General features: G+C 46.5%; 1 protein-coding gene and 1 pseudogene across 3 annotated transcripts in view; both read left to right on the top strand.

The window, feature by feature from the left end:
* The window catches only part of DAPK2 (death associated protein kinase 2), a 120,235-nt gene that overhangs the window by 9,867 nt on the left and 86,038 nt on the right, over window positions 1–24,330 (top strand). The gene's annotated exons all lie outside the window — the stretch shown is intronic.
* Window positions 19,300–20,236, top strand: LOC116749315 (annotated as a pseudogene).

Below are 24,330 nucleotides of genomic sequence, written 5' to 3' on the forward strand. Positions count from 1 at the left end.
TGACAGATGGAGCTCACACAAACATCATGCTGAACGAAGGAAACCAGATTCAAAAGAGCCCATAGGGAATAATTCCATCTGTGTCAAATTCAAGACAGGCAGAATGAATCCCTGGTGCTAGAAATCAGAATAGTGGTTATTCTTGAGGGACTAGTGACTGAAAGGGGGCATGAGAGGGATTTCTGGGGGACAGGTATTGTTCTATTTCTTGATCTGGGTGCCTCTTTCACTGATGTGTTAATTTCCTGAAAGTATGTTAAGCCATACTTGTATATGTACATTTTCTTGCAGGTATATTGTATCTGAACTAAAACTATACATTAACAAACAAGGAATCTTTAAGTCCACTCCCTGCCCTGGTCTGGTCCCCGAAGGGCATGTTTCTGATGCCTTTGGAGGCCTTGTATGTCCTTATCCTACAAATAAGAGAACATCTGTGAGAAAAGCTGCAGAATCCAGCTTTGGATGTGGACATCATGCCCTGGCCTGAGAGTCTTGGGCACAGCTGGGGCCCACCTGGCCCTGCGCATCTCACCTGATTTTCTGGCTCACATTTCGGCCCCAGCCTGCTGGGGATGCTGGAGGTTGTCAGCTGTTTCTGGGAACAGTTGGAGAAATGCTGGCCTGCAGCTTCTGGCCTCTCCCAGCCTGGGTAGCCGCTGTAGGGCAGAGCAAGGCTCATAAAGAGAAACCTATCTAACCCCTCATTTTATAGATGAAGCTAAGACCACAGAGGGGAAGTGACCTGTCCAATGTCACACGGTGAACAGGTGATAGATCAGGGTGGGCACTGGTGGTCTGACTCCTACTCTAGGGCTCTGGCTACCACACCATAAGGACCCACAAAGCACAAACTTATTTTTCTCTTTAACTTGACTGCTTTTGGGGAGTGGGGGAGAATATGTGGTAGGGTAGTCTTTTTTCTTTGACCTTGAGGGTAGGGTAGCAGGGTCAGAGTCAGAAAGGTGAGCATTTGGGAAGGATTGATGTTCCCTGGGGAAGGGTGCTGGTGGATAGGCCCAATAATGACTACTGTGTGTCTAAGGGTACAAGGTAATTTAATGTAAGCAGCATATAATGATCAGTGGTTTCTTTTTTCCTATACTTATATTACTTCACTTAGATTTTTTTTTTATGCGTTACGCGGGCCTCTCACTGCTGTGGCCCCTCCCGTTGCGGAGGACAGGCTCCGGACGCGCAGGCCCAGCGGCCATGGCTCACGGGCCCAGCCGCTCCGCGGCACGTGGGATCCTCCCAGACCGGGGCACGAACCCGCGTCCCCTGCATCGGCAGGCGGACCCTCAACCACTGCGCCACCAGGGAAGCCCTACTTCACTTAGATTTTTAAATTATTAGATGAAGCATAAAATCATAAAATGTTACTGTTGAACTGGATCTCAACAAGAATTTAGTCCAGATCTCCGTTTTATAGACAAGAAAAGTGAGGCCCAGAGAAGGGAGGTGATTTGTCCAAAGTCACAGAGCCAGCAATACAGGAGCTGAAACTTAAAGAAGCTTTTCAACTACACTGTGCTGGTTTAAACAAACAGAGGAAAACCTCTCTATATGTAAATTCAACTTTTATCCACAGCCCTCACCTCTCTCAGGGAGCCTCTCACCATTCATTACCCCACACATCCCATCATAACCTCCCCAGCTCCCCTGGTGAAGATAGCGGCCAGGAGCCCTGCTACGTATAGGAGGCTCACATGTGCAAGGCATCCTGCTAGGCACTTAACCTGCAGAATCCCCTTTTATAGGGATAGGAGCCTTGGGCCGTGGAAGGAGCCACTGCTCTCAAGCCTCACCCTTCCTAAACAGGCTGAGGAATTCCTTGGGACAGCTGCCTGCCAGATCTGAGTCTCCCAATGGGGTCCTCTGTGGTTAAGATCACCCACCACACATGCAGCTTAGCCAGAGCAACTTCTTTTGGGAGAGAAACAAAAAACCTCCAGGAAATGTGTAGAGCTCAGGTGTACCCAGGCTGGGTTCTATAGCCCAGTCTAGCCACAAAGCTCTATAGAAAACAATAATAATAGGTGTTTGGATTTACCTGTCTCTGTCCTTGGGAAAAAGCGTTTCCAAGATGAACTCAGAGGCGAAGGGGGTTTTATTATTTCTTTTCAAATTAAAAATTTTTTTATTGTAGAAGTAATGCATGGCATCTGTCATAAACTTATGAACAGTTAGAGTAGAACTCCCTCTGTCCTCCCGCTAAGTCTCACATCCACAGGTAGACTTTGATGATAATTGTCTTCTGTTGCCATTCAGAACTTAGTCTAAGTAAAGCAAGTGTGAATGTAGACCCAGATGGGATCATACGACCAGAACAATCTACAACTTGCTTTTCTCACTTAATGAAATACATTGAATATCTTTTTACAGTATATAGATCTATGAGACTTACTTTGGAGGAAAGTTTTGTTTTTTTTTAAATAAAACGTTTAAGACAGTTTAAGCCAACAAAAGATTAGCAGCCTTAACCTAGCAACTGTTTTTAGTTCTGAGTCTTACCTTCTAATCTATCTATGGCTATTTCTCATGCCCACACAGCCTCTCCTCTTTTGTGTCTGCTTAAGGCCTGCATGTGCTCAGAGTTAACATTCCCCCAAGTGCTAAGCTCCTGGGGGCAGGTTGCCTAGACCAAGGGGAGCAGGAGAAATGCTCAGGCCCTGGGATGACCGGTGATGAGATTAGGCCTATCTCACATTTGTTTGTGCTGGGCTGTCAACTCTTTGAAGGCAGGTCCGCAACTGCTCTCCTATTTTGAGCATCACGGCAGCACTGGAACAGAGGCCAGAGGCCCCCAAATCTTCTGTGACTTCTCTTTGCTCTCGCTCTTCTCTCACTCTTGGAAAAATTAAACTTTTCCCTCAAGGTCAGGATCAAATGCCATCTCTCCTGGCAAAGCCTGCCATGACCCACTCCCTCTACACCTACCCCCTCTACCACACCCCCTCTATGGACTGTATTACCTCTTATTCTGGACCCACACCTCTATTAAGTGCTAATGTCATCATACCTCATGTTACATAGAAGGTTCACCTGGTCATCTTCCCTGCTGGACCCAGGGTCCTCCATGCTGGGCTCCTGCGTACTTTATCTTTTATCCGTTCATTTTCTGCCCCTATCCACCTCCCCACCACACCCTCCACCCTGCCACAACCCCAGTAGCGTCCAGCCCAGGCCTTTTACGCTTGATAAGCGCTCAACTCCCACAGACACCACAGTTAACTGCAGAGTTGTTTGGAACCTGCCTTGGTTCCAAAAGCTCAGCCAAGCCCCCAGCTCCCATAGGCCTTGGAATGCATGAACGTCCAGGATTCCCCAAACACAAAGTGAGAAACAAAACACACTCCATTTCCTGGACACATATTGTTTTTTTCTTCTTACTCTTTTTTTTTTTTTTTTTCTTTTTGGCTGCCCCGCGCGGCATGCAGGATCTTAGTTCCCCAACCAGGGATCGAACCCAGGCTCCCTGCAGTGGAAGTGCGAAGTCTTAACCACTGGACTGCCAGGGAAGTCCCCATTACTCTTTTTTTTTTTTTTTAATTGAAGTATAGTTGATTTACAATGTTGTGTTAGTTTCAGGTATACAGGAAAGTGATTCTGGCTATATATATATATATTCTTTTTCAGATTCTTTTCCATTATAGGTTATTATAAGATATTGAATATAGTTCCCTGTGCTATACAGTAGGTCCTTGTTGTTTATTTTATATATAGTAGTGGACACACATTATTGTATTTAATCCTGGTAGCACCTTGTGAAGCAGCTGCTATTCCCATTTTACACATGAAGAAATTCAGTCTCCAAAATGTTAGGTAACTGGCTCAAGAAATACAGACCACCTGCCTTATCAAGGAGAAGGCAAGTGGGAAATTCCACTTCGTGCAACACAGCAAATCTCAGAGAAAGTCAGAAATAAAAGCCAGAAACTTCTCTAGCCAGAGCCCTGTTTGCCTCCCTGGGCTGGGATTCTCGTGCTTGTCTGATCACACACATGCTTATATTTCCTGCTGCCGGAAAGTGAAAGTGACCGACGTAAGTTAAGAATCTTCTGCCCTCATGTCAGTATCTGTGCCAAGTACTTCCCATCTTCTTGGAACAATATGAGCTGGATCACATTCCCACTTCACAGTTGTGAAAACTGAGGCTCAGAGAAGTTTTACAGTGGCGGCTGGTCACTCATGCCAAAAAAGCTTTCTGACTGCTAACACCGAGCTTGTCTGTGCCGGGCCCAGGAAGCCCTCAGCTTGGTGTTAGTGGCAAGGAGGTCTTTTGGGCCACAGCTGCACCCCAGACAAGCCAATGGTTTCCAAAACGTGAGTGAGTGTGTGTGGATGTGTAAGTGCACGTCTGTACTCATTGTCACAGTCCAGAGACTCTTCTCAGGCACCCACTGTGTGCTGGGCACCGTGATGGATAGAGGAGACTTAGGGCTCAGGCCTTACCCTAGAAGAGATTAGGGCTCAGTTGTGGCACAGGGGTACTCTCCTCCAAAGCTAATGAAATGAGACGTTGGAACAGGCCACAAGCTAATAGGGGGACCCCCAAACACGTGCCAGTTGTTCAGCGGAGGAAGCTGTCACCCTGTGTGGGGCAGCTCCTCACGGTGTAATCCTGGAGATGGCACATAACCACCTCAAGGTCAGGGCTCTGCCAAAGACTGAGAAGCAGCAGGCCCGGACTTGGGCAAGAGGGCGCGTGGAGAGGGTTGAAGGGAGGGGGCTGCCAGGAGGACAGGCAACTGCAGGGGCCCTGGAGGAAGGAGGGAGGCGCCTTTATCACCCATTGTCAGGCAAACAAAGCACAAAGCCACTCAAACAAAGTGGCTGCATCGCACATGCTTCAGTCAGAAGCTGGCACATGGTGCAAACCGCTTGCCCCGAGGTAGCGGTCTCACTGAGCTCAGTTTGCATTATGAAAATTGTAAGAGCGAGAGGGAGGTCCTATGTGAGGATAATTGAAACCGTTATATACCTGTATCTACGGGACACACTTTCCTTTCTACTTATATATTGCCAGCCTGTACATTTTGCATTGTGTTGTTTTTTGACTCAACATTGTTTTATGTATACCTTTCCATGTATCCAGAGCCCATATAACCTAAAAATATTTTTGTTTCAAAATAATTTCAAATTTAATAGCAACATTTTCAGAATAACAGAACTCCTGTATATCCTTTATATACAGGAACTCCTGTATATCCTTTATATACAGGAACTCCTGTATATCCTATTCTAGGAATAGGTGGACTTGAGCCTCCCAAATAGACATACCAGGTTTTAACACTTTGTCACCTCCTCCCTTGCTGTCTCCTTCCTTCCCCACTTTCTCCTTCTCCTCCTGCCTTTCTTCCCTCTTTTTCTTTCCTTCAGTTTCTTCTTTCCTTTCCTTCTTTCTTTTTGTCTGTCTATCTACCTACCTACTTACCTATTATTGTTTCCGAGCCGTTTGGGAGTTGGTTGTGGACATTATGCCTCTTTATCCTCAATGCTTCATTATGCATCTCCTAAGGACACGGGCATTCTCTTTCATAACCACAGTACAACTTTCAAATTCAGGACATTTCACTCTGATACAATATTTTTATCTAAGCTATCATTCTTGTTCCAATTTTGTCAATTTTCCCATTAGTGTTCTTTAAAAAAATTTTTTAAATTTTATACAATTTTAAAAGGTTAAACTCCATTTACAGTTATTACAAAATATTGGATATGTTCCCCGTGTTGTATAATACATCGTTGTAGCCTATCTTACACCCAACTGTTTGTACCTCCCACTCCCCAGCTAGTGTTTTTTATTTATATATTTATTTAAAATATTTTATTTATTTATTTGGTTGTGCCGGGTCTTAGTTGCAGCAGGCGGGCTCCTTAATTGCAGCATGCGAACTCTTAGTTGTGGCATGCATGTGGGATCTAGTTCCCCAACCAGGGATTGAACCTGGGCCCCCTGTATTGGAAGCTTGCAGTCTTAACCACTGTGCCACCAGGGAAGTCCCCCAACTAGCAGTTTTTCTCCCTGCTAAACAGGATCCAGTGAAGATCATATATTGCATCTCCTTGTCATATATCTTTAGTCTCCTTTAATCTGAAACAGTTCCTCAGCCTTTCTTTGACTTTCGTGACAAGATATTTTTGAAGAATACTGGCCTTTTAAAACAGATACAGTCCGTATGTTTTCATTAACTCATAATAATCTGCTATATAAACATCCCCAATTTACTAAACTTTCCCTATTGTTTCTCACTACTAAAAATAAGTGTTTCTGTGAACATATTTGTTAATTTCCTCTCTCTGCATTATTTCTGCCAGTGCATTCTCAGAGGTGGAATATAAGGTCAGAGGTTATGGCTGGTTTGTATAATGGCTGAAACTAGAAATACTGAACCAGTTTACCAGGTCACCAGCATGTGCTTATTTCCTTATGGCTTTGCCGATACCCTTTCATTATTTTTGTGTAGTTTAAGAGTTTTGTAAAGATACCTTAATGTTTTCACTGTGGAGAAATTTAAAGTGGTTGAAGTCTTCTCCCTTAATTCCAAATCTTGTTCTCTGTGCTACTTTACCTTTTTTCATGGTGTTTCTATTTCACTTTCATATTTTGAAGTTCTGATAGCAACACAAGGCAGGTAAGGCAAGTATAATCATTCCCATTTTATAAGTGATGAAAATCAGGCCCCGTCAGGACTAGAGGCAGAGGTCTTCCTGTAGACTCATGGTGTTGCCTTCCTCCCCCGAGAGGTAGAGGGGATTCAAGGTCTTTGGGGGACCCCAGAACTCTGGCAAAGGGTTCCACTTCTTTGTCTCTACTTTTAAAAGCTGGCTGGAATGGTTTTTTTTTTTTGGCCATGCCCCACGTGGCTTGTGGGATTTTAGTTCCCAGACCAGGGATTGAAACTGGGCCCTCAGCAGTGAAAGCCCAGAGTCCTAACCACTGGACCACCAGGGAATTCCCTGGAATGGTTCTATAAGAAAGTTTTCTGTGAGGTGCTATTGGGAGAGGGGGTGCTTGGGGAGCAGTGTGTTTTGAGGGCGAAGGAGAGAACTTGGTTTCCCTGTATTCTCCCTTGCTGGGGAGACCAAGGTGAGGGGTAAGAGCCGCGGCCAGTGGTGGGAGTTAGGGCCTTAGGTACCCATCACCTCAGCTGCAGTAAAGCACCAGGGCTCTGGCAGTGCAGGTGGGAGGTCATGTGAAGCCCTCCAGAGCCTCCCACAGAGGAGATGCTGCAGCCTTCAGAGTCTCTCTTCTGGAGATTGCTCTAGCCCCCAGAGCAGCCTTCAACAGGCTTTAAAGCCCAAGGACTTTAACCTGCAAGGGCTCCAACATTGTCTAGTCCAGGGGATGGGAAACTATAGCCCTACAGTCAAATCCAGCCTGCCACCTACTTTCAATGGCCCTGGAGCTAAGAATTTTTTTTTTTTTTACAAAGTGTGTGGTTGTTTTTTTTTTAACTTTATTGGAGTATAATTGCTTTACAATGTTGTGTTAGTTTCTGCTGTATAACAAAGTTAATCAGCTATACGTATACATATATCCCCATATCCCCTCCCTTGAGCCTCCCTCCCTCCCTCCTTTTCCCACCCCTCTAGGTGGTCACAGACACGGAAAGAATGGGTTTTATAGATGACCAGTTGCAATAGATTTGATGGCTGGAGCACTAACTTTGGACCCCAATTAGGCAAACTGTTATCTGCCCCTGCAATTCCATTCTTCTCATGGCAGACCTGTATTACAAAAAACAAACGAAACAGAATAAGACAAATGCAATTCTTATTATATTTTGAGTTTCATCAGTTAAAATTTTGTGGAAATTTAGTTTTCTCCTTTGTTATGTAAGTTCCAACTCTGTGCTTCCAATGCAGGAGGTGCAGATTCGATCCCGGGTCGGGGAATTGGGATCCCACATGGTGCAGGGCCAAAAATACTACTACTACTACTACTAATAATAAATAATAATATCCTGGATTTTATTTCTTGGCTCTCAATGCCTAAAGTATTTACCATCTGACTCTTTGTAGAAAAAGTGTGTCTACTCCTGATCTACTCCAGTATGGTTTACTAGTTAAGCAGCAAAACTTCAAAAAAGTGACTTATTCTGGGGTGGGGGACAGGATAGAAACAGATCAAAGTGAGGTGCAGTTATGTAAAAGGAGGAAGAAGAGGTGAGCAGCGGTCCACCTGTGCTCCTTCCCTGCCCTCCGTCTCACACAGCCTGTGAGGAACCTCCGAGAAGCCCAGTTTCAGAACCACTGTCCATGTCAGTCTGTCCTGTCCTGCAGGGAGTGCTGGGGTGGAAGACGGGAAGGGAGGTCTGGGTATTAGGGATTGTGCATCCTCTCTAAACCTGGCCCTGCACTGGTCATGGGCTGTTACCTAGTTTAACCCTCTTGCAGCCCTACGAGGTGGCCGGTGTTTCTCCCACTTTGCAGATAAGGAAGCCGAAGCTTGGAGAACTTAACTAACTTGCCGAGGGAAATGTCAGAGCTGGGATTTAAACCCATGACTTCTGACTCCTGGTCAAGTGCTCTTTGGGGGGGGTGGGTACCAAGCTGCCCAAGATTTTTCTTTCTGCCTGTGACCCTGGGCTCCCCTCCAGAGAACAGGGGAGGAGGTGGATACTGTTGTTTAGTGGTTTATTGGGGAATCTGCTGAGAGCCCAGTTGTCCTTGTTTAATCCATTTCCACGGCTGACACTGCTCCCCTGCCCACGCCCACCCCCTGGCTGCCTGCATCTAAGCCTGAGACCTCAGTGCCCTAATCTTGAATCCTGAGCTGCTGGTCCTTGGTGGCCTGGCCACAGGGCCTGGAGGGTGATGAATTATCCTTCCCTCCTGGGGGTGAGGTTTATTTGGCACCCTGGGCCCAGGGCCCACCAGCTAAAGAGGAGAACTTGGCTGCTCAGGGGCTGCAGTACGGTCCTGGGAGGCAAACGCTCCTACTGGTGTTTTGGAGGAGACAGGGAGATGGGGCAGAGGGGGAAAGGCAGCTGAGGGCCCCAGCAGGAGGACGGGCTCGGGGCAGCAGGCTGATGAGCCCTAGCCTGGTGGTGACTACTCCGGGCACTGCAGCCACAGGGCCCAGGTGTGATCCTGGCTCTGCTACTGTGAGCCGCTGGACCTGGGGCAGCTTCACGCTCATAGGCTCCGTTTCTTTGTGCTAAGATGGTCCCATTTCTCACAGGGTTGTTTTCCAGCCTTCTGGGGTCCCCTCCTTTAATGTCCAAATAAGAATAATGAGCATTCCATTCCAGGACAACAGGAAGTCCTGTTCCTGACTGAGCATTTCTGGGTCTCCCCAGGGAGGGCTCACATCCTCCTTGATGCTGTAGGTCTTTGGACTCAGGACCTCTTTCTCCTTCGAGACAAGGCAGCGCTCCCTCTGTGACCCTGTCTCAGGCACGGACTCAGGCCCGTTTCTGAGTGCCTGCCTTGCCACTGAGCCTGCTTGCAGGATAAACTGAGTTTCGGGTAGTGAGAGGAATTTCTGCACAGAGAAGGAAACAACTTCAAGTGGGGTAATAGATACCTCTGCTCCCCTGACTCCTGCCATCTGCCATGATGCTGGGGCCTTCCAGGACCCCTCCCCAGGCCCGAGATCTGCTACCATCCTTATACTTACCTCCCCAAAGAGACCCCCTATTCTTTCACAAGTTTAGGTCCTTGTTACAGCCTCTCCCTGAAAGGACCCTGGGCCTCTCTTTTCCAGAACCAAAGATCCTTTAAAGTTTTTCCCATGCAAAAAGCCATCTCTGACCATCCCCCCCACCCCACCTCCACCCCATTTCGGAGTCTTTTGCCTTCCTTATTACCAGTAACAGTTCTGAGCAGCTTTCAAAGTGATTCTTTTCCCATTCCTAGCACAGATGTAAGGGGCATAGCCTGGCATGTGGGAAGTACCCAGCAAACGGTTGCAGATACGGACAAGGTGATGCTAAAAGCCCAGCGGTCAGTTGTTTTGAAGAGCTGATAGGGAGGAGCTGGGTTGGGCTGCTTCTCCTCTGTTACCTCATTTGATCATGAGCCTCCACATTGGAGTAGGTGGGCAGGGAGGAAGTCACCGTCCCCATTTTACAGATATGGAAACAGAGGCGCAAAGACCCAGCCCTACCCTTGAGAGCAGGGCGGCCAGGTGGAGTGGAGATAAGGCTGGTGTCCACAGGGGTTTGTAAACACAGGTCCAAGTAGCAATCTTGAAAAGATTTCTTAGAGAAGGAGATTGTGTAAGACACCTTTGGACCCAGCTAAATCAGCAGTGTTTCCAGAGTTTGGAATTGTGAAATTCTTTCTGATGTTTCAGCTGAGCCCTGATGTAAGAGCCTTCCTGGGGTCCACACATGCCTCTGAGATTTCAGCTTTCTGCTGGTCAGGAAGCACTGCCAGGCCCTGGCTAAGCCGGTTTGGCTCCACCAACTGCCACCCCAATTCCCCTGGTTCCCAGTGTTGTTACCATCCAGGAAGTTCTGCGGCTGGACCATCTCCGGGGCAGCTGATCCACCCCTCTCCAATACACAGTCAAGAATTTGTCTCTCAGGCTCAGGTATTAAACCTAGGTGCGAATCCCAGTTTTACTACTCACTGCCTGTGTTACCTTGGGTAAGTTACTTCACCTCTCTGAGCCTTGGTTTTCTCATCTGTGAAATTGAGAACATACCACCTACTTTATCAGGCCAGGATTTGAACCTCCATCTCTCCTGACTCTAGAGGATTGAATGAGATTATGAGCGAAACATGTAGCACAGCGATTGTCATCTTGGGTAGTATATATGAATCACAGAGGAGGTTTAAAACAAACACACATGTATACATGCCAGGGATTCAGATTTAGAAGGTCTGGGGTGGTGCTCTGGCATCCATATTTTTTAAAGTGTCCCAATTTGTGTAGACTGTACACCTGGATCCAAGATCACTTCTTCAAAATGGTACTTGAGACACAAAGTAAGCTCCCAGAGCTGTTGGTTTCCTCCTTGCTTCCCTGATTGAGCAAGTCTATTATCCTCTATCGCAGTGGGCAATGTTACTTTTACCTCTGTGTTCGCTCACAAAGACCCCTGCTGGGATTCCCACCCACCCCCAACTTGTGCATGGTGTCTGCCATACCCGATATTCCTTTCTTGCTAAAACTGCCCTCTTTCCTTTTCCACCCTGAGCCCCTCACAGCCCCCTGCCCCATAGAGTGGAGCTGGGCTTGCTCTTGTGCAGGGGTGGCCCCCTGATTGGAACAGGGATGGTCACTTGACCCAAGAGTGACCCATTCATTGGCTATTTGGTGTCCTATGAGATGGCTGGCCTGAAAAAGCTCTGCCCACTAGGACCAGTGATATATTAGACAAAAGCCAATTAGATGGCCTCTCTCTGAGACTTGATGCACAGTGAGGAGGGAATGGGGCTGCCACAGAAGATGCAGTGATTCCACGAGCTAATTCCTTTGTGGCTTCTAGGTTCATTTTCTCTTCCTGTGTGTATCCTTCCAGTGACCGCCTTTTCCTCAAAGAGCCTAGGTTGCATGCCTTCCCTGTGTTGTCTGTGTCTCACCTGTGCCCGGAGCCCTGCTCCAGTTCTACCCATGCCCAAGTTCTGCTTCCTTACAGAGGCCCGTCCTGACTACTGCAGGCATGTTGACTGCAGACAGGGTTGGGTACACCTGTTCTACGTACCTACAGCATGTTGTGGATTCCCTAGTCGTCATTATTTGCCTTTGAGTCTGTTCCCGCTGTCTCTGGCATCGCCCCTTAACAAAAAGCTACCCTAAAGCAGCTTGCAGTCCAGTAAGCTTTCCAATCATAGGATCTGGAGGTCATTCTCTTATCTCCCAGTGCCTTACCCAGCGATAGGCACATAGTAGGTACACAATAAATGTTCGAATGAGTTCTGGTTTCAGTTGGCTCCCAGGGTCTCTATTCTGGCTTTGCACTGTGACGTTAATCAAGTTTCTCTTCCTCTCCGGTTCTCAGTTCCATTTCCTCCCTCAGCTCTAAAATGTCATGATGCTATGAAATACGCATCAAACATCTATTGGGTAGGAGATGCTTTGATGGGCATAGGGAGGGGTGGAGAGGGGAGTGAGTGCAGAGTTGTAGTTTATACCTTCTAGGAGCTTAAAGAGAGGTTGCAGGGGCACATAAACAAACCAACAAATAACCTCAGCAGCAATTCAAGAGCTGTCAGAACATAGTGCAGCCAAAAGAACGTTCCAGACAATCTATGTGATACTAGTTCAGAACGTGGCTATCTCCATGGACTGGCACAGTCAGAACAGGTTTTGGGAGGTGAGAGCTAAGTGAGGCACTGAGGGATGGGTGGGACTTGAATAGGCCGAGCAGTGAGTGTGGGCATTCTAGAAATTGGTGGACTTGAGCCTCCCAAATAGACAGGAAAACCCAAGGTGTGTTTGTGAGAGTGGGTCCCCCGGAAACTGGATGACGTGTTCTGATAGGGAAGCAGTGCATGAGCCTGGAGTAGCAAGGAGGGGATGGACAAAAGTCTAAGCTGCCATTAAAGTTTTACTAGTGTTGGTATTGATCACAGTGAGGGGAGGTGGGAAGGATGAGGGGAAGTTAAGACTATTGTTGATTTAATTGTCTTTTACTTATACTCTCTGTATTTTCTTAAAAAAAACTTTAAACATGTATTTCTTATGTCATATAGAACAAATTGCTTTTTAAGTATTTCATGCTCAGGAGTTTGGACTTCATACTGGTTTTAAGCTGGAAGAAAGGTTAATGGGATTGAATGAGGAAAAGGGTCATGGGGGACTTCCCTGGTGGCGCAGTGGTTAAGAATCCACCTGCCAATGCAGGGGACACGGGTTCGATCCCTGGTCTGGAAAGATCCCACATGCTGTGGAGCAACTAAGCCCATGCGCCACAACTACTGAGCCTGTGCTCTGGAACCCACAGGCCACAACTACCGAGCCCATGTGCCACAACTACTGAAGCCCGCATGCCTAGAGCCCGTGCTCCGCAACAAGAGAAGCCACCGCAATGAGAAGCCTGTGCACCGCAACGAAGAGTAGCCCCTGCTCGCCGCAACTAGAGAAAGCCCACGCGCAGCAGTGAAGACCGAGTGCAGCCAAAAATAAATAAATAAGTTAATTAATTAAAAAAAGAAAAAGGGAAAGGGTCATGGGAGGTGGCCCAGTGAGGAGTGAATCGCTATAAAGAATGTAAGGGGGGCTTCCCTGGTGGCGTAGTGGTTGGGAGTCCGCCTGCCGATGCAGGGGACAAGGGTTCATGCCCCGGTCTGGGAAGATCCCACATGCTGTGGAGCGGCTGGGCCCGTGAGCCATGGCCGCTGAGCCTGCGTGTCCGGAGCCTGTGCTCCGCAACGGAAGAGGCCACAACAGTGAGGGGCCTGCGTACCGCAAAAAAAAAAAAAAAAAAAAAAGAATGTGAGGGGATGAGGACCTGGAAGCTTCTCAAGGGAGGGATGGAGGCTTCACTGACTTGTATCCTTCACACAGAAAGAAAGGACTCAGTAAACCCTTGTAGAAAGATTAGCAAATCAGAGTGGCAGCCCCTAAAAGAGAAGGTAAAGTGATGGTAAGGATTCACACCGGTTCCTGCAGTGAGTCTCCCATCTCTTTTGCCAGAAAAATTCTGGCAGATACCCTGGGAGGTTTGGAAAGAGTCATTTGTCATTGTCCTCACTGGGCCACCTCCCATGACCCTTTTCTTTTTTTTAGATTAAATTTATTAATTTATTATTAATTAATTTATTTATTTTTGGCTGCGTTGGGTCTTCATTGCTTTCTCTAGTTGCAGTGAGCGGGGGCTACTCTTCAGTGTATGGGCTTCTCAAAACTTAAAACTATTCAAGTGTTAATAACTGCAGGTGCTCATTTAACAATAACAGTGTTGTACATTTCTTTTCTCTCTGTGAGATTGTCCAGAAGCCTATAGCATTGCCAAGATTGTCCAAGCCTTTTTAAAAAAAAATTTTATTGGAGTATAGTTGATTTACAATGTTGTGTTAGTTTCAGGTGTACAGAAAAGTGAATCAGTTATACATATACATATATCCACTCCTTTTTAGATTCTTTTCCCATATAGGTCATTACAGAGTATTGAGTAGAGTTCCCTGTGCTATACAACAGGTCCTTATTAGTTATCTCTTTTACTTTTAGTAGTGTGTTTATGTTAATCCCAACCTCCACCTTTCCCCTTTGGTAACCATAAGTTTGTTTTCTAAGTCTGTGAGTCTGTTTCTGTTTTGTAAATAAGTTCATTTGTGTCATTTTTTAGATTCCACATCCAAGCCTTTAATGACATGTTCTTTTCCTCCTTCTGAGCACCTTCTCTCTCATCTTCCTTCCTTTCTTCTACTAGTTGTACTCAGCCCTCAAGTCCAGTGAAAAGTCTCCTGTCCTTCTGAAGCCTTCCCATGGGTATTTCGCCCAGCTTCAGCCATCTATCCAGCTTCCAGCATCCATAGCCCTTACAATCTCTGCCTCATACATAATTGTTCTGAAGCAGAAGGTTTCCTGGAGGTTCATTCTGTATTCTGAGCCAAACTGTGAGCCCCTTGTAGGCAGAGGCCAAGGTTTATCATTCTTAGTGGTCCCACCACCTCTAGCATAGAGCTGGATCCATAGTAGGTGCTCAGTAAACACAGGGGCTGGTGTTAACGATAAATTGTACTCAGCCAGCACTGCGCCCCTGAGGGCTTGAGTTTGTGTTTCCAAGCCCAGGAGAAGGTAGAAATGCAGTGGCATTATTTTCATCACAGTCCTGTTCACACGACCTTCTTTGTTTTCTTGCCTGGAGGGGGTGGAGCAGGGGAACAGGCCAAGTGTGCAGAGCTGTTTGACATCCCAGCAGCTGTACAGAATGCTCACTTGTTCTCCCCTTTCATGTGCCAGAATTGCCGCACATCACAGCTTCTTCCTGCACTGGTGTTAGCCTTGTGGCTTCTGTCCTGCTCCTGCTTCTCCAGGAAGTGGCTGAGCCTGGTTCTGCGAACCCCAACGGGGTATCTAGTCCCAGATAGAGAAGATGCCAGAGCTTCCCCTTGTGGGCAGCGACCAGTCTCAACTGAGGAGGTGCCGTGGAAGTTCCAGGTCATGGTGGTGGCTTTCTTGGGGTTTTCTGAGGATAAGAGAAATGCAAAGATTCATCTGTGGCATCTGAGCCACCAGCCATGGACTTAAAGACCTTGATTCAAGTCCCACTTTAGCTGTCAATATGCTTTGTGACTTTGGGCGAGACACCTTCCCTTTCTGGGTCATGCAGCACTTTGGTGGTGCAAGTGGAACCTGATTGCAGGTCTCCTTGCTCCTGGTGCTTCCTCTTTCTCCTATTCCACAGAAACACTACAGGTGTTTGATATCACACCAAGTCACCTACCCTTTCGCTTTTGACTTGTTCCTGTTAGTACCTGAGGTGCTCTTGAGAGTAGGGACTTTCTTCAGAGGCCTGCTGTCAGAGATCTACCCCCAAAACGTGATTCTCCTACATTTCACTCCTTTCAGCCTCAGACTTCTTGGGGCTATGTGATGGGCCTGTTTGTCTCTCCTTTTTAAAATTAAAGTATATGGGCTCCCTTGGTGGCGCAGTGGTTGAGAGTCCGCCTGCCGATGCAGGGGACACGGGTTCGTGCCCTGGTCCAGGAAGATCCCACATGCCGCGGAGCGGCTGGGCCCGTGAGCCATGGCCGCTGAGCCTGCGCGTCCGGAGCCTGTGCTCCGCAATGAGAGAGGCCACAACAGTGAGAGGCCCGCGTACCGCCAAAAAAAAAAAAGTATAGTTGATTTATAATGTTCTGTTAGTTTCTGGTGTACAGGAAACTGATTCGGTTATACGTATATATAACATATTCTTTTTTCTTATCCTTTTCCCTTATGGTTTATTACAGGATATTGAATATAGCTCCCTATGCTATACAGTAGGACCTGACCTTGTTATTTAGTGTCTGTCTCTTTTGACAGCTGCAAAGAGATCCTTCCAGTAAAGGTGGGCCAAGTGACATTGCTTTGTTGAAGCAAGGAATGCCGTCCCATGACTGGGCTCCATAAAGATTTGTCATACGAGTAGATGGATGAGTGAATGAATGAATGAATTCTAGCAAGAGGCAAGAGAATTGGTGATGCCATGCGATCGCCTGAATCATCACTGTAAGAGACCAGGGCAGTCTTGGGAAGACCCCTCTGTGAAACTGACCATCTTAGGGCAGCACTTGCCCAATTTCCAGTCCTGGTGCAATGGGTTCTGTCCCCCACCGCCACCCCAGCTCTCTCTCCATGTCGATGCATTCAGCAAGACCGTGAAGCGAGAGCTGGGGTGGGAGTAAAGGCGTCCTGGCTTTGGTTCTGCAGCTGTATGTGCTTAGGCAAATCCTTTCCCTCCCCAGGGGGTCTCGGTTTCCCATCTCTAATGTTTAAGTGCCTTCCAGCACTAGCCTCCTGTGACTTTATGACCATGTGAAGCATCCTTGCTGGGTCAGAGGCCACCTACTCACCAGGGCAGGAGTCACCAAGGGCCATGGCACAGTAAAGCCTCCGGTGCCACTGAGACTGCTGTTGCTGAGATTAGACAGGGATGCTTGGCATCGAGGCTGTGCCCAGGGCCTGTTTTAGCAACACGGCTAGTAAATATTGACTCTGTGGCACGAAAATGGAAAGCAGAGATGACTGTGTTAACTCACTCAGAGGGTAGAAGTTCACCAAGCCCTGATAAGACAAGATGTAGTTACGCAATCTGTGGGCGTATCATTGACAAATAGTTGTTTAGGGCTGGGGAAAGCTGAAAATAGGACAAGGAAGCCTTCACGGCTGATCCACGGCTGCTGTCCTGTTGGCATAGGCTGGCCTGCTGGTTCATCGTTCATTTTTAAATGAATGGATACTTACATTCTTGAAGGATAGAGAAAAAGGACTGTAAGGAAATACACCAAAACATTCACTGTGACATTCTCTAGAGATGGTGAAATTGCCAGTAATTAAAAACTATTCTTCACAATCTACAACAATCACATTGCTTATAATCAGAAAAAGGTAATATATTAGAAATGAAATACCCTTTTTTGAAGAGTCTGAAGGAGCTTTCAGAATCTTCTAAGTACTTCAGATCTTTGTGTTTTGCCTACTGGACATTGTATGGTAACGTAGCTCTCAAAAACAAGAAAACTCCATATGAGAGAAGGTACTCTTCAGAATAAGCCCTGATCTAAGCGTGTTTATGTATTGATTTGTACCCATGAAATCAGAACGTGGTGGGATAAAATTCTGGTCACTTGAGATAGCAGGATTTTTTTTTTTTCTATGTAAACAAACACTGCTTTGAGTGCTTTCTGTTTGCCAGCCCTGTATTCTACAGTGACCAGGCCCGGCTTGGCCCAGAACTGGGCAGATCTGAGCACAGGGCACTCTGGTAAGTGGTTCCAGTGGTTCTGGTAAGGTAGCAGGAGCCAGGTATGGAGGAGGGACTAGGCCTTAGAATTTGGAAGGTAGGGGTGGGAGTGCCATTATATTAATAACAATAATTATCACTGATTAAACACCAACCATATGCCAGGAACCTTCCACATATTACTGATCCTTACAAAACTTTGTGTGATAGGCATTCGCTACCTTTTAGGGATGAGGAAAGCAGGGCTAGGAGAGTCACCTCCCAAAACTTCAGGGCCCATCAGCAGCAGGCTCTGGATTCAAACCCACATCTGTCTGACTGCAAAGCATTTGCTTTTCCCACCCTGCCAGGCTGCCTCTCAAGCAGTTTAGGGTTTTACAGGAGAGCACAGACACCTGCAAAGGGAGCCTGAGCCAGCAAGATGCATGCAGTCTCCATCCCGGACTGAGGGTCTTTGGAGGAAGACGCAGCCCCAAGCGTAAATCATCTGCGAGTAGCTACAGGTAGCATCCTTGTGTGCCAGCCCTGACCCCAGGACTGGGTCCATCTGCCCTCCTCGGCCCTGGGGCCACCCAGTGGGGCCATTGGGGCCACAAGAACTATGGGACAGGTGAGCCTTCTTTGAGGTTCCTTCTGGCTAGTCCAAACGGCCCTTCATCCTCATCATCCCTTGTGCGATGGGGGAGGTCATTTGTTGGGGGGGCAGTTGAAGTTTGGGGCTGCACAGTCAGGGCCTGTGGAGGAGGAGAAATTGGTCTGTAGGCCTACTTTGTACCTGGTTAAAACAACCAGTAAAAGAGTCTCATGGTGGTTTAGCTTTGTAGCTGGATCGCTAGAGCTAATTTCTGAGTCTGACCAATCGCCTCTTTCGGCCCAAAGATCCTGTTCTCACAGCCCTTGGGACTGGCCAGGAGCCTCACTTCCTCGCCCAGCTCCTCTGGAAATCTCTCTACTGTAACCTACCTGGAGAATGCTTCGTCTGCCCCCTTCACCCTGGAAGGCTTGCCTTCTGAGAATGAATGCCTCAGAGTTGAAGTTCATCAGTTAAAGTTGGTCTCCACTTATTTTGTTTTCTTAGGAGAAAGGATGTGAGTTTTGGGGGAGGGGCTGAATTGTGGTATGTGGTGTTTTTAAAAAACTATGTTTTCGGCCCAAGCAGCTGAGTTGATTGCAGCCCAGCAGCACCCGTTATGGAAATGGCTTATCTTGTGGTTCTCCAGAGTTGTGGCTAGAACATATTTGGCTTCCTGGCAAAACCATATAGGATTTTGAAATTTGATGGAGAAGCCTTCAAAGTTACCAAAATTGAAAGGAGTCGTGGCATCTGTATTCTCCTTCTGGCCCAGGGGTCTGGGTTTCTCTGAGGCTCACACCAATGTGAGTATCTGTTTTTTGACATAATAATGATAATCGTAATAATCACCTACATTTGTATAGAACTTTACAGTTTATGAAGAACATTCACATACATTATCTCATTCAATTCTTGTGGCTACATTTCTAGATAGGCAGGGACAATTAACCCTATTTTACAGAAGAGAAAATGAGGGCTCAGAGACGTTAAGTGACCTGGTCACACAGCTAGGAAGAGGCAGCATCAGAAGTTGAACCAAGGTTTTCTGACTCCAGACCAGGAAAGGCAGGGAGGTTTGCATCCAGTTTATGATGTGGACCTGCCATTGTGTTGGAATGCAGGCTCCCTGGGCACAGGGAGATGCAAGCAACCCAAGACTGTCCCGGGCCCAGCAGAGCCAGCCTCTGTAGAAGATGAGACGACCTTCAAGGTGCAACCTTCAAAGGCTCTTTCTGAGCCTTATGGTAAGTGGGTCTTGGCCCCCTGTAGACCAGCAGTGGGAGGACCCCATATTAAGAGCTCATAGAGCTTTTCTGCCCGTGGATGCCACCGAGTAAGCATCGTTGACGTCTCCCCGCCCCCTCCACTGCCGTCATGTCTAAGTCAGAGTCACCCAAAGAGCCCGAACTGCTGCGGAAGCTCTTCATCGGAGGTTTGAGCTTTGAAACAAGTGATGACAGTCTGAGGAGCCACTGTGAGCAGTGGAGAACGCTCACAGACTGTGTGGTAACGAGGGATCCAAGCACCTGGTGCTCCAGAGGCTTCGGGTTTGTCACATATGCCACTGTGGAGGAGGTGGATGTGGCCATGAATGCAAGGCCACACGAGGTGGATGGAAGAGTGGTGGAACCAAAGAGGGCCGTCTCAAGAGAAGATTCTCAAAGACCTGGTGCCCACTTCACTGTGAAAAAGATTTCTGTTGGTGGCGTTAGAGAAGACACTGAAGAACATCACCTAAGAGATTGTTTTGAACAGTATGGGAAAATTGAAGTGATTGAAATCATGACTGACTGAGGCAGTCGCAAAAAGAGAGGCTTTGCTTTTGTAACCTTTGATGACCATGGCTCTGTAGACAAGACTGTCATGCAGAAATACCACACTGTGAATGGCTACAACTGTGAAGTAAGGAAAGCCCTGTCTCAGCAAGAGATGGCTGGTGCCTCATCCAGCCAAAGAAGTCAAAGTGGTTCTGGAAACTTTGGTGGTGGTCATGGAGGAATCTTCAGTGGTCGAGGTGGCTTTGGTGGCAGCCGTGGTGCTGGGGGATATGGTGGCAGTGGGGATGGCTATAATGGATTTGGTAACAATGGAAGCACTTATGGAGGTGGTGGAAGCTACAGTGATTTTGGCAGTCACAACAATCAATCTTCAAATTTTGGACCCATGAAAGGAGGAAACTTTGGAGGCAGAAGTTCTGGCCCCTATGGTGGTGGAGGCCCATACTTTGCCAAACCCCGAAACCAAGGTGGCAATGGTGGTTCCAGCAGCAGCAGTAGCTATGGCAGTGGCAGAAGGTTTTGATTACTGCCAGGAAGGAGTGTGCTACTACAGGCTTATCAACTCTTAAAAAACAAAATTCCAGTTCAAGCTCATGGCTAAAGGGAGCATCCTTATGAGGACCTTTATCTGAGCCACTGTGCACTTCATTTTCACTGCCATGCAGTAGTCATTAGCTGCTATGCAGCTCGAATTAATCATTCAATTTTGTGAATGGACTTTTTAAAAATAAAATGCATTTAACTTTGGGGAAAAAAAAAAAAGAGCTCATAGAGCCCTGGGGTTAGCTGCTTTTGAACTTCGGGGCGGTAATTCCCACCTAGGACATACTGTCCTTGTCCTGCATGGCATAGGCAGGAGAGAGGGTGTCCTTGGCAGGGCAGGGCCCTGTGGGTCAGCCAGGCTGTGGTCTCCTGCAAGACCACAGCTGGCACAGGTCCCTGACCATGTGGTGCCCTCTCCTGCCGCCTCACCACCCTGCAGGGACCTGCTCTGCTCTTCTGCCCACATCACCTCATCCTTTCCTGCCCACCTCCTCTTAGGACGCTTCCTTTCTCCATGCCCCTTGCTTCTCTGGTAATTTCTCTCTCCTTCCTCAAAGGTGGCGCATCTTGTTTTTATTTAATGGTCTAGACTTTTCTGAGGGATCAGATCTGTTTTTTCAGTTAGACGTCAGCTCCCCTGTGGTACCTTGCCTGTGGTCTTTGGTAAATATTCAGTACCTATTGGTAAATACCATTGGCTACTCACCTGGCGTAGGAAAGTGTTTTGGGCTCCTGGCCTCGCCCAGGACCTGAAGTCTCCTTCAGAGACCTGAGAGCTGTTGGGACAATCACGCAGTGTTCAACCTGAAAGGGACCTTCGAGAGTATTTAATAATCCAACACGGGTTTTCCAGAAGAAGAAATGAAAACCCAGGAGGGAGTGATTTGTTCCTAAATTATCTGGTGGCTTTGAACAAGTCACTCACTTCCTGTGTTCTCATTTCTTCCTCTGGAAACCAGAGTGTTGGACTGTTAGATACTCTCAAAGCTCCCTTTTTAGATTGAACGTTGGATGATTGTCCCAACAGCCCTCAGGTCTCTGAAGGATGGTGTGTGATGCAGCAGGAAGTTTTTCCCCATGCCTGAGGGAGGGTCGGAGATACTCACTCCTCCACCTCTGCCCGCAGCACTGCTGTCTCCTCAGGTAGTACTAGAACATCAGACTGCAGGATGGATCACACTTTTCTCTGTAAGCAGTCTTGGAGATAACCCCACTTCCCAAGGGTCAGGTGCTCTGGGATGCAGGAAGGCCATCTTGGAGCCCTTGGTTAGAGGAAAATGAAGTAAATGAACACTTGACCGGAGTCACTGCACCTCCAGGGAGGACTCAGGCAGCCAAGCCTCCGGCTCAGAACCCTGGCTGGAAGGTGTTTCTTTCTGGCAAAGCTTCCAGTCACACCCAAAGAAGGTTGGGATTTGTTAAGTGCAATGACTAATTAGTCCTGAGGCGGGAGATCTCTACCCACTCACGATGGTATCATGATTCATTCACGTGAGGTTGGAACACTTACAGGGACTGGACCTTTGTTTCCTGTGGCTTCCATGTCCTGTGCAGACAACTGTATTTTTCCAGAATGGATAATTTCTCAAACCTAGCTTGCTTTCCCAGTTGCCGCCAGGAAACTTATAACTCTGGTCACTCGACAGGGCCCCCCTTCCTGGGTCTGCAGTTGTTTTGGAAGGAATGCATTCTTATCTGGGCCTCAGTTCCTTTCCTAGCAATGCAAGCGCTGGGCTAGCTGCTATCTCAAGGCCTTCCAGCCCTCAGGTTCTTTACTTTTTCTTGCCCCTTTTCCCAGCGGACACGTCTGTTTTCTTAAGGGATATGCTTCCATAGAGCTGCTGCAAGTAAATCAGAGACATCTCAGCTGCTGGGAAGTCCTATGCCTGGTTTCACCTTTCTGCCCAATTACTAAGTCTTAAAGGCACCTAGTGTCCTTTAAGCTGCCAGTTTTCTGCCTTTCAAGATCACGCAGACTCAATGTCTAAAATCTCGGTAAGGAAGGACAAGGTCTCAGCCCTGAGGCAGAGTTAAGGCCGGCTCACTCCCCTCTGTATTCCCTCAGAATGAAGGGTAGGACCTGTCTCACTCGTCAGGACATTTGCAGTGTCACTGTGACTGCTTCCTGCACTCTGGCTGTGGAAGTGATTTGTCTCCTCAGTGATTTGGTTGCCACCTTGTGGATCGTCTGGGGGTAGGGGTGGCAGGGGCCTCGGGCCTTATAGGGTCTAAAAATGGTTTTGCTTCCGTGCTTTCTTTTTGTCTGTTTGCCATTATGATGACACCGGAGATATAATTTATATCCTGTTTTCCCCAATTACATTACATTGTAAACATTGCCCTCTCATTTTCTCGGGGAATGTATTTATCGGCCAGGTGACATGATCAGGTTAACTTTAATAGTTGAAAAAGAAAACTAGTGGATAAAAAAAAAAAATCAAATAGTGCACTGAAAAGTTTCCTCCCCCATCCTCCTGAATCTTTCTAGCCCCAGGCCTCAGAAGGGACCATTATTAAGTTTCCATATATCCTTCCAGAAACTGTCTGTGCATACACAGCCATACATATGCATGTTCTGTATTTTTTTAAATGTAGATTGGATCAGCCTGTGCATGTAGATGGGATCAGAATGTTGTTCTGCAATTTGATTTTTTAACCCTGTGCATTTTCCCAGATCCGTGTGTGTGTGTGTGTGTGTGTGAGATGTTCTTTTTAACAGCTGCATAGACCAACTATGGATGGACCATAATGAATTTAACCGGTGACATTGAGGTTGTTACTACAATGCGCATCCTTGTATATACATCTGCATACCTCATTTACTCACCTCCTATCTGCCAAGTATGGTTCTAGACACTGACGATTCTGCAGTAAAAAAGACAGACTCCAGTGCCACACTCATACCAGTATAATTGTTAGATAAATCCTGGAAAGTGGACTTGTTGGCTGATTGATTTATCACATTTATTGAATGCATGTAGAATATTTTGTCACATGCTTGATGAATGTTTGAATTTTTGGCTGCCTGAAACTTTCTCCTTTACACTTGCCCCTGACCACGGTATCCGTACCCTCTCCTCAGCCCCCCAGTGGTTAAAGGGCCATTTACTGAGGCTTCAGGAAGGTCACTACAGCAGTGCTGGGTGATGACAGTAACATGTGTTTGCTGACAATTTTCCTTCTTTTTTTTTCTTAACTGACGTATAGTTAATTTATAGTACTATATTAGTTTCAGGTGTATAACATAGTGATTCAATATTTTTTAGATTATACTCAATTTAAAGTTATTATAAAATATTGGCTATATTCCATGTGCTGTACCATATATTCTTGTAGCTTATTTCTTTTATACATAGTAGTTTGTACCTCTTAATCCCCTATTCTTATTTTATCCCTTCTCCCTTCCCTCTCCTCAGTGGTGACCACTAGTTTGTCCCCTATGTCTGTGAGTCTCTTTCTGTTTTGTTATATTCACTTGTTTGTTTTATTTTTTAGATTCCATATATAAGTGATAGCATACAGTATTTGTCTTTCTCTATCTGACTTATTTCACTAAGCTTAATACCCTCCAAGTCCATCCGTGTTTTTGCAAACGGCAAAATTTCATTTTTTTTGTATTTTATTTTATTTTATTGAAGTATAGTTGATTTACAATGTTGTGTTAGTTTCTGGTGTACAGCAAAATGATTCAGTTATATATATGTGTGTGTGTGTATATATATATTCTTTTTCAAATTCTTTTCCATTATAGTTTATTACAGGATATTGAATATAGTTCCTTGTGCTATGCAGTAGAGCCTTCTTGTTTATCTATTTTATATGTAGTAGTTTGTATATATGTTAATTCCAAACTCCTAATTTATCCCTCTCCACCTTCCCCTTTGGTAACCATAAATTTGTTTCCTATGTCTGTAAGTCTGCTTCTGTTTTGTAAATAAGTTCCTTTGTATCATTTTTTTAGATTCCACATGTAAGTGATGTCATATAATATTTGTATTTCTCTGTCTAACTTCAATTAATATGATAATCTCTAGGTCCATCCATGTTGCTGCAAATGGTATTATTTCATTCTGTTTTATGGCTG

Source organism: Phocoena sinus, chromosome 2 (genome assembly GCF_008692025.1).
Source record: "Phocoena sinus isolate mPhoSin1 chromosome 2, mPhoSin1.pri, whole genome shotgun sequence".
Lineage (NCBI taxonomy): Eukaryota > Metazoa > Chordata > Mammalia > Artiodactyla > Phocoenidae > Phocoena > Phocoena sinus.